Below are 11394 nucleotides of genomic sequence, written 5' to 3'. Positions count from 1 at the left end.
GGGGGGTCGCTCGCTCGCCGGGTGCCGCCGCTCCGCGCCGGCCGCGGGCTGGGACGGGCGAGGCCCGGCGAGGCGAGGCGGGGCGCGCGCGGGGCAGGCCGGGAGCGGAGTCCCGCGGCGGAGCAGGACCGCCCCCACCGCCCGGAATGCGCCGCCTTAAAGCGGCGATGGCGGCGGTGGGGCCGGCGGGAGCGTAGGGCGCCTTCCCGCCCTCGGCGGTGGCCCCGCGAGGGGCTGAGGGAGGGATCGCCCTCAGGGCAGCGCGGGCACCGACCGTGGCGGCGGGAGTGCCCTCGCAAGGCTGCCTCTTGCACACAGTCATTTTGGTTGGAAAGGACCTCCGTCATCGAGATCATCGACAAAAGGACCAAGATTATCGAGTCCAACCCGTGACCCATCGCCACCTTGCCAACCAGCCCAGACCACTGAGTGTCATGCCCAGTCTTTCCTTAAACACCTCCAGGGACGGTGATTGCACCATCTCTCTGGGTAGCCCATTCCAACGTCTAATCACCCTTCCTGTGAAGAAATTCTTCCTGATGTCCAACCTAAACCTTCCCTGGCACAGCTTGAGACTATGTCCTGTCACTGGTTGCCTGGGAAAGAGGCCAGTCCCACCTGGCTACACCTCCTGTCAGGGAGCTGTGGACATGAGAAGGTCTCCCCTGAGCCTCCTCCAGGCTGAGCCCCCTCAGCTCTCTCAGCTGCTCCTCATCAGACTTGTGCTCCAGCTCCTTCTCCAGCTCCGTTGCTGTTCTCTGGACTTGCTCCAGCTCCTCGATGTCCTCCCTGAATTGAGGGTCCCAGAACTGGACACAGCACTCGAGGTGTGGCCTCACCACCAGTGCCATTGGCCTTCTTGCCCACGTGGGCACACGGTGGTCTCATGTTCAACCAGCTGTCGACTGGCACCACCAGGTCCTTTCTTTCATTTAAATGCTTTTCATAGAAAAAAAAAATAATAATGTTTCTTGAGAAATGTTGGAAAAGTGGTTGTGCTTCACCAGCCAAATTGTGCCAAACCTGGATGGTTTTGTGCCATCCATGGGCATGAAGTGAAGTGAGTGTGAGGGGACCCACTTCAGATGCTGTAATTTTTAATGAGCTTTTGGTTATTACCTTGCCTAAACCCAGATCTCCAGGCTGCTGAGAGGCATCGGCACAGTAAGAGCTGGCCAAAGACTGCATTATGGCTTTTAGCTGTCATCAGATCTTCCTGTGACTTTTCAGGTTGAGGAACTATATAATGATTGTGTAAAATCCAGGAATCCTCCAAAGTCACAATATCCCTGCCCATGGCAAGAGCTTGGACTTTAAAAGGTTCATTAAAACCCAAACCATTCTATGATTTTATAAAGCTGCTTTTACAGAAGAAAGTGCCTCCAGAAGGCTGCTCAGGAAACAGGAAACTACTCCTTGAGATAGAAATTGATAGGGGAGTCAAGGAAAGGCTTTGTAAACTTGGTTATATCCTGAGAAGGCTTGAATACAGCATGTAGCCAAAAGAATTGAAAAAAATACTGTCTGTATTTCTTCTGGGAAAAAAATGCACTTTGTTGTTTTAAAGTAAACACATGTATCCTACAGAAGTCAACCCTTCGCTTGTTGCCTTAAGAGCCTGTTCACAAGGTCTGCACGGCATGCACCGGTCAGCACACCTGGAAATTATCCTGCTGCTGGGAGATGATGTTATCACATTTGGTGCCACACATCCAGCGTGGTGGCTCCTCTTTTTGCCTCCTCAACACAGCATTAACGTGGCTGTGATGAGTGTCTGTGCTGCAGGCTCCCCAGACACCCCCAGCGCCAGCAGAAGGGACGTGGTGCATTACAGTCAGCGCTGCATCGCTGTTGTTCAGGCTGGGATGGCACATCTCCAGTGGAAAGTCTGATTTCCACCACTTCCCCCACTTTTCCTTAGTTTCTGAAAAAAGCCAGCTACTGTGAAAGCAGTGCTGAACCGATGCCATCAAGGCAGAAGCTCTGACGTGCTGATATTCCTTGGGTTCAATAACAGCCTGTCTGCTTGGGAGTGGACACAGCAGGACAGGCTGCACATGGAGCAGCTCATCGTGAAGGAAGGAAGGATTAGGATAGAGGTGAGAAGCGGGCAAGGACTCTGAGTGGGATCAAAGGGTGTTGCCACAAATCCCACTCAGTGGAGCAACAGGATGTCTGTCCATGTGTGAGAAGTTCCCATAGATAATGGAAAAAAGTCAGCCTCATGCAAAATTCTTGGGTTTAAAGATAGTTTTATTATCTAAAATCAAATAACTTTCTTGATTTTTTTTTTTAAACTAATAATTTCCCAGCGTTTCAAAGCACATATGTAGGGCCATCCTCAACAGTTTATGTGAAGTCATCCTGGTCATTTCCAGGGTACTGATTCTAATAAAACCTGAGAAAAATATATCTGCTGCTATTTAATATTTGCCATTAAAATCCACTCCATACTCCTAATGCAATTTCACCTTGACACACATACTTAAAGCACTCTGATTGAGTGATGCAGTTATATTTCAATTGGTAAACCTACACTCATTTAACTAAAACTAGAATTAAGCCTCATATCCCTATAAATACATGACTTGTGCTTTCCTTTTAATATCTTACCTACTAAAATAATCTGTCAAAGTCTTGGAGCATATTTCCCACACACCCACTTCCTTTCCAACACAGAAAAAAGCATCCTCATGTACAATAATTATGCCTTGAAAGCACAGAACTTGGAGAACTTCTGTGACTTTGCAATGCTTATGGGGTGAATAATTATAAAAATGTCTTGGTCAATAAATTGTTACAACTGGAAACTCCCACGAAGCAGAGTGAGTCATCCTGCATGGCAGGAGTGGTATGAAAGGAAGGAAGGACTGTTTGATAGGATGGGTACCTACAGTTAACCAGCTGTTGAATAGGAATATTTGTGTATATTCAACAGGTTATTGTTGAATATACACAAATATTCTAAGCCCATGACTGGGCTTAGACAGCACAGTCATGAACCTTATCCACAGATATTAACTATAAATTAATAGTTACTGTAAGTTAACTGTAGAAATCAGTATGTTATTACTTTCTGTTCTTTTATAAGTGTACAGAGCAGGTTAAATGAGTAAGAACAAGTGAGGAGAGAGTAAGAACAAACAGAAGAATTGCAACAAAGGAAAAGCAACAAAAAGGAAACAGCTTTTATAAAAGCAACTCTTACAGGAAATTCTGTCAGCTCTCAGAAGGCCAGAATTCCCAAGGTTGGCAGTCTCACTCTTAGAATAAACCTCTTCTAGAGAAAAAAAAAAAAAAAGGAATGAGAAAAGCAGTGTTTTCTTTCCTTTGATAAAAAAAAATTGCAACGGTGTGGTGAGTGCCCACAAGGCAAGTTGAAATTAAAAATTAAGAGCACAATTGGTCTCTGTCCTTCTACAGTTCAAACCAAGCACTAGCACACCTATGCACCAAGATATTTGACCCATTAGGGTCTTAGGAGGACCAGAGTGGTTTTAGTAAGAGTCACAGGGCAGCACTCACTTTAAATTTCAGTCTTCCCATAGTTATTTAGCATCAGAATTTGTTCACAGACAACATTTGTGCATTTGGGAAAGGAAAATGCTACAGAAAACTGCTCAGAAGTTTCAGCCTGGGATATCAGAGCTTCGTGGCTCCATGTGTGTCAATTTAATTAAAATAGGGAAGCCACCCAAGCAAGCTTAGGAAATGTTACTTGTCACAATCTGGCTGGTTTGGGCAACCTAAGAAGAAGTTTCCAGCAGCTTCCTGCCCTGCTCTTTGTCATGCAGGGGCTTCCCACCGGCCCCACTGCTGTTCTCACTGCAGACACAATCCAAACAACAGTAATCGCAGCAGACATCCACTCCCCGGCCACCAAATAGCCAAAAAGACTAAAAAGAAAGCAAATGAATCAGCAGATCCACCAAAGAGTCAGTGCAGAAGAGTCAAAATTCAGAAAGGCTAGGTTGACACAGTTCAGATCCAAATTCAAAAAGGCTGGTTGACAAAACTCAGATGCTTTTACAGGATGTGAACAGAAACCCCTCTACAGTCTCCAGCAGTGCACTGGGGACAAACACAGCATAGGAGTGGTGTCACAAAGCATCAGAGATGCAGTTCTGTATTAAAATAGGGCTTAAGAAATTAGAAAGAAATTCTTTACAGAGAGGGTAATCAGCCACTGGAATGGGCTGCCCAGGGAAGTGGTGGATTCTCCGTCCCTGGAGGTTTTTAAGATGAGGCTGGACGTGGCACTTAGTGCCATGGTCTAGCAACTGTGGTGGTAGTGGATCAAGGGTTGGACTTGAGGATCTCAGAGGTCCTTTCCAACCCAGCTGATTCTATGATTCTGTGATTAAAGCCATCCTGCTTAGAGAAATTCTTCCAAAGCCAAGGACAGGTGTGCACACTATGTGAAATCACTTGGTAAACACCTGAGGCATCCATTATCAGTTCAAGTACAGAGTAAGTCACAGAATCTTACTGGTTACTAAATATTTATATCTATATTGTGATTTTATGGAAGCAGAAAGTTACTGTAATCTTATAAATAGAATTGAAAAAGAGAGCCATGAAATCAGAAGGTGTTTCATAAAATGGTTTATTTAACTTTGACTTTCTTAGTCACTCTTTTGCATATTATCCTAAATAATCTTGTACAGCAACCATGGGTAGTCGCTGTAAAAGTGAATAAAAATCTACCTCTGAATCTCTTCATGTGAGGTAATCTGCATCTTAAAAGTTTCTGCAAACTCAGGAGAAATGAGAGACATAAGCTGATTATTTTATCTCTTTTCTGAAGTGGGTCTGGGATGTTGCCTCATTTTCTCTCATTAATACTGTAATGTTGGGAAAAAATATGCTAAAACAAAAATAGAACATGAAAGGCTGTGCAGCTTTTCATCTTCCTATGGTGTATTCAAACACAGCCCATCCTTTTAACTTTTTTCATGTATATGAGCTGAATTTGTAATCTTTTATTCCTAGCAGATAAGATTTGTATATGTTATCTTCACTCTTTTTATTCTGTGGTGTAGCCCTGTGCTGAATTTAATAACCCACATCTTGCAGTCTGTGTTAGACCATGGCAGTAACATCAGAGGGACCTGAGCCAGACCAAAATAGACTTCCTTCCCCTCTCCAAGCCCTCCCCTTGCCTGTTTCAGATCTTTCCCTCTCGGAAGGGGCCATGCATGGATGAGTGCATTCAGCCTGGAAACATCCAGTGGGTCTCATGGAGAAGGGAGGTTCCTCAGCACTTCCCTTCCCTTCTCCCTCCCATTCTCAGTCAGTACACCAGGTCTGCATGGATGAAAGTGTGCCAGAGGAATGGATTAGATTTATTTCTCTAGGACATTAAATTTACAATAGAGAGATGCTAAATTCTCTGGGTGTTTAGCCACCTTCATCTTTGCACTACAGGGTCCACTGATGGATGCTCTGCCACCAAAAAAACCCAGCAATAATTAGGTTTTCAACACGTCAGTGAAATCCTCTCTGTAAAGAGCAGGACTCGTTTACCCAGATCCACTTGGATCATGCCTGAGTCCTGTTCTTCAGTGACTTGCATAGCTATGTAAATCCTTCCCTTGCAGCAGCTGAGGCTGTTTACACTAAAACATTCCCAGTGGAACTATCTTCCAAGCCTGATAAAATGTAGTGTGTGTGTTGGGGGTGGTCATGGGGATCTCACCATGTAGGGTGTTGACCTGTGTGACCACAGTGAAGTTGTTTAACAAATATCCTTCCTGACCTTCCAGAATAATTCCCAAGGTTGTTTTCGACAAAGACCTAGATAACTTCTTTTGCCCAGTGCCAACAGGGTTGAAATTTTCTTCCCAGTTAGTTCTTTATAACTTATGGTCACAGCCTCTCTCTTCATAGCACCATCTGCCAATCAGTCTTGCCATGACCATTATTTTATTAACAGTAAATAGTGTATCTGTTCTATCATTTGTAAACCCCTTTGTTTCTTCATAAAAGATGGCTACTCAGAACAACCTTGATTCAAGTGTCTCCCTCATTATAAGAGCTCACCTTTGTAAGTCTGATGTTCTTTAAACCTAACTTTCATGAACTTTCCTTTGCTTTTCAAAAACAAAAGTAAAAAGTACAGTCTCTCTAAGGAAGTCCACCTTTTAGATCTTTCTTTTCCCTGTACAAACCTGTAATGCTTTGCATGCTGTATGCTCTTAGCCTAAGGTCTTCCTTAGCCCTTGGGCTCATCCAGGGTCAGATCAACCACCTAATGGAGGAGACTTTCAAGGGAACATTCAAGGTTCAGGTTGGACGCGGCTCTGAGCAACCTGATCTAGTGGAAGGCGTCCCTGCTCACTGCAGGGGGTAGGACTGGATGACCTTTAAAGCTCTCTTCCAACCCAAACCATCCTGTGCTTCTGTGACAGTCGGTTGAGAAGGCCAGTCTTTCGGATGACAGGTTTTGAATGAGCAGAGCTCGTGTTTCTCCTGCTAAATAAATAGTTTGTCTTGACAAGCAAGCTGCAGTTGGGTTTGCTGTTACGCCAGAAGAGTTGAACCTAGATGCCCAGCTGGAGGCTGGGAACATGTAATTTTGGGATATGGAGATCACTGATCTCCCCCAACTGCTTGTTCTCCCCCTAACGCTCCTCAACAACTTGTCTCCTGCTCCCACCTAGACTGGAGTTAAGGCAGAGCTGCTTCTCTGCCACATGACTGGGAAGACACAGTGGAGGGTGAGGAGCTTCAAGGAATCTGACCACAGAGCTGCTTCTGGGATACTTGCCCGTGTCCCTGGCGGTCTGTCAGCGTGCCCCATCTCTACTGTTGGTACCCCCAGCTCACTTCATCCTCCCCTGCATTGCCTGTGCCTCTGGTGATGGCCAGACAATGACCAGCTGAGAGGACAGAAGAGACATTCTCTGTACTAAAAGCCCCCTTGCCACCAAAGACTAAATGGACAAAAGAAACCATTCAGGGAAAATCGTTTCAGTCACTGTAGCCAAGAAGCAAAATAAAAAAAAAATACTTGGAATACTTGGAATGAACAGAAAATATAGCTATTAGCTCTACAGAGTCTCTGAAAGGTACCAAGCATACAGCTGCTGCAGTTTTCAAGAGGTTTGTAACTCAGCCATCCTTAGGTAGATGCTTGCAAGAACACTAAAAGCTTATTTTTGACATCAAGACCACTCCCTTATCAAACATCAGTCCCTTGATCTGCTCTTCAGAAAGAACGAAGAGTCACCATGAAATACATGCAGTGGCTTTGATATAAATTGTGCTTGCAAATTTAAAAAAAGCACGTAATTTGCCATTAATCCCAGTCCAGAAGACAGAACACTGGAACCTCATTCATTATGAGGAACTGAATTCCTGTTTCCTTCTGTGTCCATATTTTTTTGAATAATGAGAGAATTTATCCTCCTAGTTTGAAGCATGCTGTGTAAACAAGTCACACGGCTACTTATGGATTATCAAAGCAAAGAGGAAAATCAAGATTGTTAGGGAAGGAAATGATATTTTTAAACTCATCACTGGATACCATAAACAATGGGAAAATGTATAAAATGCTTTATAAATAGACTGTTTCCTGCTAAAATCTCATACTTTTTCTTTTTGAAGGTCCAGTAGCAAGCTACCTAGGGAGGAGATTGGAAAACATATTAAAGAAATAACTCCATAGGCAAGAAAAACTGTAGTTTTTATAGCTGTAAGCCACATTTTGCTTTCTGGGATCCTCCACTTACTCCCATTTTCATGACACTCAGGTCATGGAAATACCAGAGGGACAAAGCCAAGCGTTCAGCAAAATGGAGTGATTGCAAAGGGATGGGAAATTCTGAACCCTGCATCCTGTTCTTTGACTCATCAGATCTTTAAAGAATAGGAAATCTGTACCTTCTGCAACTGGTATGCATTTCTTCCATTTTGGAGCTCAGGAAAATTATTACATCAGAGAATTTAATTAATATGAAAAGCATTTATCGGAGTAGATCAACTGTTACATTTATCTGGTAGTTCATCTTTGACACATTAATTTGCCTCCAACTATAAGCACATTATTTTAAAGTCAGGTGAAGAAATTAAAAATCGAGATCTAGCATGTTGATTTCTTAAACAATGAATTGTAATTGTTCGTGATGGAGTTAACCTACAATAAACACCAGAGGAGGGTGCAGAGGATAGACTGCATCTTTATAGGATGGTAATGTCAATCCCTCCTGCTCCTGTTTTCTCACAAAGATTCAGATTTCTGTCAGTGAAAGGTATTTTAATTAGCATTAAATTGACATCAGAGATTTAGATACCACTTGAAATCACAGAATGCTCTTTAAAATAGCACCTTGCTGTGACTGCCTGATGTTTTTTTAACCCAGAATGTAGTTTTTGTTGGTCTACTTTTGGGCTTGAGTCATTCTCAAAACACGTTTCACACCTCCCCATCAGCCACTGGCTTGTGGCAACTGAGTTTTTGCTACCCAAACTGTTTGATTTCAAAGGTTAAGAAAACACAAAGGCTCCAGAACATCTTTATGCAGTAATACATACCTGGCATACCATTGTCATCAACGCTTCGGTGAGGCTCCCAAAGTTCCAAAATTATATTGGGAATTTTACACGTGTTTGTTCGCTTCTGCGTTTTCCTGTGGTTAAAATTCAGACATATCCCTGGATGTGTCCATGAGCAGGGAAGGCTCATAAATCAGAATGTTACTGACTCAGCAGATGCCACCAGATATCATTTCTATTAATTGTATTCGCTTGTTTGAGGGCTTTACAAACCCACAGACCTATTCAGCTTCTCTTTCATTTTACTGAACCTCCTGTGTTTCTTCTTACAGTGAAGTTTGTTGCACAACAGGAAAATTGGGTTTAATGGGTTTTGCCAGATGGGTATCCCTCAGGGACACTCCTTTCCAATACATTTACACAAGTATAAACCTAATTTCCCACACAGTACCTGAAAGCATCATAAGCTTCCAGATAATCACCAAGAGTTCTTTTCAGCTCACCTTCATTTGGGAAGCGTCCAAGACCAGGTTGGACAGGGCTTGGAGCAACCTGGGATAGTGGAAGGTGTCCCTGCCCGTGGCAGGGGGTTGGAACAAGATGAGCTTCAAGGTCCCTTCCAACCCAAACCATTCTGAGATTTTATGAAAATATTTAAATTTATTTTCTTTTTTTTTTTCCTTCCACCTCATTTATGTCTTCCAGCCGTTCCTTGCCCTCTCTGGAAGTGAGGCTCTAAGTCCCAAAGGAAACAAGCAGCAAGAGCTTTTCCTGGTTTGTTATCCTGTAGAAGTCAGGCTTGAAAGCTTTTACTCGTGTTCACTTCATCTCCAGCTCACCTGTGGACAAGTACAGGTGCCCCTGGTTTTAACAAATCCCATCTCGCAGGGCAAGAGGCAATAACAACCATTCCCTCACTGGAAGCCACATGGCCAGGTCCCAGTTTAGCAACATCTGGCCTTCCAAGCAGAGAAAACAGAAGGAATAATGCAGCACAGATGACACATGGCTTCATTAGTCCCCATTGAAGTACAACACAGACATAGCATTTTTCTCATACTGAACATACTCACGGTCGTGTTCCCTTCCAGGTCACAGTTGGGATGGCAGATGTTCTCCCAGTGTGTTGCTCTCCTTGTATCCTGTGGTGGGGATTGCCAATTTATTCAGAGTAAGGATCAGCTCAATGGAGCAATTGTTCATCCCACTAGGTGAGGTAATTTTACAGTTCTCTTGGTCTCCTGCTTCGGGGAGCTGCAATGTGAAGGGGTGAGGAGCAGACCTGGTGGCACAAAGCAAGAGGTGCTTGCAGTTCTATCAGTACAGATTCCTCCTGCTGCCCTGCATGGCTGGAAGACCACTGGAAAAAAATATTTCATACTCATTATTAGGTTATGAACATGCTGATAATTTTTTTTGCTATCTATTTGGGGCACTTACAGGCTTGTCAGTGCTAGTTCTCTCTAAACTGATTTGTGGGATCAACAGCAACAGACACATTCAAAGTTATTTGGTAAATAAGACACATACGTGTTTATTCTGAGACATTCCAGGACAACTGTAATAGAGTTGTAATGGAAAGGAAAGATCTGATGAACTGTACTGATATCAGCTGATAACAGCTGATATTATTTAGCTGAATATCTCGAGCAGTGAAAATTTGGTGTGTGTTGTGGAATAAATAGAGCAGCTTAGAAAAAGAACAAAGAGATGTGCTGAGAGATGGGTTGTGTCAAAGCTACATCACCCTTGTGCTGTCTGGAACCGGACAGGATGATTTCCAGTCCTCACAAGGCAAAGAACCAGTTGTCTCTGTTGTTGTTGTCCCAGCCTAAACCATAATGCTCTTTCAAACCATGAGGCTGTATAGTGCCACCAAGACACTTCCAAGCACGTTAGAGTTTCCCTACACCATAACTTCCTGGTTTTTTACATTTCCTGGAGCTGGTAGAGTTGGAATTCTGCTGTAAATGGCTAGTTTGAGGAAAGATTACCAGGGGTGGCACAGCACGAGCACCCTTGTTAGGCATGTGCAGTCCCAGAGACATCAAGGGGCAGAACCCACCTTTGTACCAGGCTTTAAATGGGAAGGTACCACCTGTTTAATACAAGTGCAGAGTGGAGCACTTGTGGAGGTAACTTCTCTGGCTCTCTCCCATGTATCCTTGATGCAATCCATGATGATATGTATCCTGATGATCCATGAAAACTCTTGAGATCAGTAGGCTAATGACCTCTATGCTGTATTTAATAGAACAAGATTTCACCAAGGGTCTCTCTCGATCATTCCCTGGGATAAAACAAGCATTACTAAGCACAGGGTGTTGTGATTAGAAAGTCTTTTTTCTTAGAAAGACAACTAATGTTTTCTTTTAAGACTTCTGTTATGTAAATACTTTCAGCTCAAGATTCAGTTCCCAGCCTTCTCTTGGATAAGTTACCAAGGCTGAAGTCTTTTCCTTAGACCTATTTTTGGCCTTGGACACTTTGTGATCACTTTGAACTCTCTCCAAATTTTTAACAGTGTAAAAATGCTGGATATGATAATTGGGTACATTTTAGAAGTAATCTTTCCATTAGGATATGCAGAACTAACATACATGTTCTTATATACACATCTTTGCAGCCACCATGTGTTCACCTCTTTTTCTTTCCTTATTTATTGACAGTGATTTTTAAGTCCTCTTTGGAGAATGCTTTCTGCAGATCTGGTTTTACTAAACTTGCTTTCCTGACAAAGATCATTTACTTGGAACAAAACAAGCCAGACCTGAGTCCATAATTAAGTTGTGTGTAATTCCTCCTCCATGGGTCTCTTCTGGAGAGTCTCCACTCAGTTTGAAGGTCCCATTTACCAAGGGTGAACATGGAAAGCTTCAGTCTGAAAGCAAAGGCTCC

The sequence above is a fragment of the Corapipo altera genome, unplaced genomic scaffold (genome assembly GCF_003945725.1).
Source record: "Corapipo altera isolate COAL_440 unplaced genomic scaffold, ASM394572v1 316, whole genome shotgun sequence".
NCBI classification, from domain to species: Eukaryota; Metazoa; Chordata; class Aves; order Passeriformes; family Pipridae; genus Corapipo; species Corapipo altera.
The sequence above is the reverse complement of the archived record's forward strand: the minus strand, read 5'-3'. Positions refer to the sequence as shown.